General features: G+C 39.7%; 1 pseudogene; it reads right to left on the reverse strand.

The window, feature by feature from the left end:
- Nucleotides 1-807: 807 nt before the first annotated feature.
- On the reverse strand, nucleotides 808-925 carry LOC134971434 (5S ribosomal RNA; annotated as a pseudogene).
- Nucleotides 926-4,648: the final 3,723 nt, after the last annotated feature.

Consider the following 4,648-nt stretch of genomic DNA (forward strand, 5'->3'; position numbering starts at 1 on the left):
CTACTACGATCAACTCTGAATTACCCCCAATAGCTCTTGCTGATTTCAGGGTTTCTTTACGGAAGAGAAAGATGACCTGGCACTGGTATAAATTGTGATAAAGTGAGAGAAACCAAATGTGGACAATTGTTGGAGAGGAAAACCTTTCAATTAAAGTCCCTATTGGTGGTGCAACCAGAGCTAGAAAGTACATGTACTAGAAAACTGGAGAGAAAGAAAGCTCTTGTGTGGGCGCACTCTTGAAAAAGAAAGTAGAAAAAATTCTACGAATATAGGTCGAAAAGATATTTAAAACATACGTTTATTTATCAATTGATTAAAAAGTTAATAGTATCCCACTGAGATCCAAAGAAACAGGATTTTATATTTTTTAGTTATATCAAATAAGAGAAAATATACGAAGAAATAGGTAATGTTCTGGTCTAAATAGTCACACGAGACGGATTAGAAAGGTTGCAGACACCTGATAGTCTGACAGCCGTTTCTCCTGACCAGCACAGAAATTCTGTGTTAATAAGACCAAGCAGTGAAATCCAATTGTATGTCTTTGAAAGACCACTGAAGGGGTCAATACTGGACAGATTACTGGTCACCTGTTGTACATATGGCACAACTTGTCAACATATCTTACACATTCATGAACGTTTGATGGTAGACGTGAAATAGGGAGGGAAAAAAAAGAGAAAAGAAGAAAGGCAATGAGACAGAGAAAAACCCTGAGGGTATAAAGAAAGGGGAAGGGAAGGAGTGAATGATGGTGATACTGCTGTTGGTGTCCACCCTTCAAGTGAAGGGGAATAGTATCCTTCTCTACAACACCAGGTATTCCCAGGGAGTCTCCTCTCCGGTACTGACCTGGCCCACCGCTGTTTGGCTTCCTAGATCGGACGAGATCGGGCATTAACGGTGTGGTATGATAGTAGAGAGGCTATCTACCAATGAGAGTGCACCTATGTAGGAAAGGTTAGAGAAGAAGATGATAGAAAGGGATGCGGTCTGGTTGGTGTGTGGATCTGCTTTCCACGTTAGGCAAGGTGAATCAGTCACCACATGGTGACGTGACACACCCTGGATCGTGGATGAGAGTCCACTGAAAACAGGGGTAGGCCAGTGAAGATGGGAAGGAAAAGAAAGAGTAAAAGGAAGGGAAAGAAAAGGTGTGTAAAGTGTTGAAAGAATATATAAATATATGACAATCAGTTTATGTTGATAAGCATGAGATGATTATCCCAAAGAGAGGGAACAAATATCTATATATAGCAAGAAATGAATGACATAAGAAAAAACGTCAGGTAAAATTGTGAATCACAATGAAGATAACAGATATGTTTAGTGCATGGGCACCTATGAGTGCAGTGGTAGAGATTCACTATTGATAAGAGAACAGTGCAATACACTGTTCAGGTGAGAACTGGTGACGGACCCAATTAACCTGTGTACATAATGATTGATAAATTGTAATATAGATGGAAAAATCCACAAGTTAAAATCACTGGTATATCTTATGCATTATACACATGTCACCGTAAAGATTGAAATATTGAAAATGATACTCATGGTGTCATAGTGTCAAATTCTGAGAGCCAATGGTAACCAGAAATCCACCATGAGTATCATTTTCAATATTTCAATTGACCTGTTGCACATTCCGTGCAACATTTCTTATGTCATTCATTTCTTGCTATATATAGATATTTGTTCCCTCTCTTTGGGATAATCATCTCATGCTTATCAACATAAACTGATTGTCATATATAAGCCCCGGGTGATATACTAAATTCCTCCATGATTTTTATATATCTTTCCCACAAGTAAAGAACCATCCATTTATGTGAGCAATTAGTTAAGTCCATTAATTGGTATATACATAAACAAAGGCTCCATATATATCACACCATATGATATTTAATCATGAAATATTTATGAGCACATCTAATGGGACTGTCCTATTTGGGAACAAAAACAAGGACATTATCAACTTTATGAGTATTGAATAGCCCACTGTGGTCACTATTAGCTATATGATCCACCTCTTATGCTCAATTAGTAGTTTTATTATTTAATTAATGATTTAGTTTTATTTATATGCGCATATTAATTAATTAATTCATTCTTTGATTAATTTTCTGTGTGTTTTTACATGATTAATTTTATAGATATTAAAACCATCTTACAATTACTCTATTGAGTGTATTCATGTCCTGTTGCTTCTAATTAAGTTTAATAGCGCAAGGGGTTATATAGTTTGTTTTTGTTTACATCTGGTTTTAATCAGGTGAGATTGGGTTGGCCATATCCACAGGCCACTATACCTTGGTTGCTGCTCTATAGATTTTACGAGTTATAAGAGTTATCTTAGATTCTTGTGCGGAGTGGGTGTGATTGCGGATATAGGCACCCATCCACAATTGTATATAATAATAGAAAAAAAATAGCGCCAGACATTAGTAGGTGTTTTTTAACATATTATATGTTGAGGAGTGTTTTTTGGGAACACAGGTTCTCAAACTCGGGCCTCAGGAACCCACACAGTGCATGTTTTGCAGGTCTACTCACAGAATCACAAGTGACATAGTTAGCTCCACCTGTGAACCTTTTAACATGTCTGTGAGTAATTCATACACCTGTGCTTCTACTGGGTTATGAGAAAAACATGCACTGTGTGTGGTCCTGAAGGCCGAGTTTGTGAACCTGTGCATTAGGACGTTACACACAATGATAAAGTGAAATACTACATGGATGATGTGGGCTTGTAAGACATTAGCACTGCAAGTTTTCGAACACTTATCCAGACTTAATGCATGCCACTCATAATCTGTTGTTTTGTGATTAAAAATACACACAATACACATGCAACATTTGTTTTTCATATAGCGAGGGTATGTTTGTATGTGTCAAGGAGACAGACACATTCTGAGTAATGGTTTTTGGAAAAAAAGGCAAAAAATCTATTTATGATTACACAACAAATGAAATAAGCAAACCAAGCTTACCTTAGAAATAGCGATTGATGATCTGTTGCCTAACCTGCCTCCCTACATCAGTACTCCAAGTATCACCAGATGTCTCTAATTCCTCTGCTTGCTGGCTGCTTTCTTCCTCCTCCTCCTCCTCTTCCTCCTCAACATGTGGCAGATGTTGTTGCAAACACATGTTATGAAGAAAGCAGCAGCAGAACACAATTTGAGTCACCTTGGAGGGACTATACCACAAAAGGCCACCAGACTTATCCAGACACCGAAACCTAGATTTCAGCACACCAAAACATCTTTCTATCACATTCCGTGTGGATTTATGTGCATTATTGTAATTGTGTTCAGCAAGGGTATCAGGTCTGGACAATGGAGTTAGAAGCCAAGAGAAACAGCCATATCCTCCATCACCTAAAATACAGATAGAGTAACGTGATTCATGTTAAGATACAGCAATACATAAGTAAAACACTGTGGGGCAGATGTATTAACCTGTAGAAGGCATAAGGAAGTGAAAAACCAGTAATATGTGCAAGGTAATAAAGGCAGCAGACAATCTGTTCCTAAATGTTCATTTACATATTGGAGCAGATTGGCTGGTGCCTTTATTACCTTGCACAGATCACTGGTTTCTCACTTCCTTATGCCTTCTACAGGTTAATACATCTGCACCTGTATTTGAACAAAGTATACACAGGCCTACACATATCAAATTACATACCCAGCAGCCATCCATCTGGCATTTGTCCATCCTCAAACTTATCAAAGAGGGATGACTGACTGAGGATGAAGGAGCCATGGCAGCCCCCAGGGTAACCAGCAACAACACTCATTATTTTGAGATTTGCATCACAAACCACCTGCACATTTGTGGAGTGTTCGAAATGGCGGTTTGTAAATATGTGCTGCCTGCCCCTAGGTGGTCTCAGCTGAATGTGTGTGCAATCTATGGCTCCAAGCACATTGGGCATGCCAGCCAGCTCATAGAAATCTACCCTGACGGCATGCCACTGAGACTCCTGGGTAGGGAAGCAGATTGAGGCCTCGATGTGGGGCTGCAAAACAGCCAACACCTGTGTGAACATTTTAAAGAACAATAAACATGAGATTTAAGGACAGAACTGGCCACCAAGAAATTAAAACAAACACAAAACAGAAGAGGTCGTTAGGTGTACATCACCTGTGTTAAGATTCTGGAAAATGAGGGCTGTGAGAATCCTATGACATCCCCAGACACAGCCTGAAAGCTGCCAGTAGCCAGAAAGTGCAACACAGCCAGGAGTTTGTGCAGGCCTGAGACAGGGTGAGAGCGTGCTGTCTCAGGGTCTAGGCCCAGTTTGACAAGGTCATACAGACGGAAAATGTTGTTACGATTTAGACTGAACATCTGTATGACCTTATCATCGGACAATGCGTTCAAGTTTAAACGCCCCCTAAAAAAAACGAGGCCTGCGCAGCCTCCGCGGAACCTGTACAACCTGCTGACCATGTTCAGTTTCTTGTCCCTGGGTACTTACAGGCTGATGTCTGAGTCTGAGTAATCCCACAGCACACAAAAGATCACTGGCCCACAGTCCTGCTGCCATTTCTGAGTGTAGGTGTATTGAAATGGGCCTAACATCCTTTTATAGGCATCCTAATTCAGGTGTGAGTGATTTTTTTATTTGTAACACATG

The sequence above is a fragment of the Pseudophryne corroboree genome, chromosome 11 (genome assembly GCF_028390025.1).
Source record: "Pseudophryne corroboree isolate aPseCor3 chromosome 11, aPseCor3.hap2, whole genome shotgun sequence".
NCBI lineage: Eukaryota > Metazoa > Chordata > Amphibia > Anura > Myobatrachidae > Pseudophryne > Pseudophryne corroboree.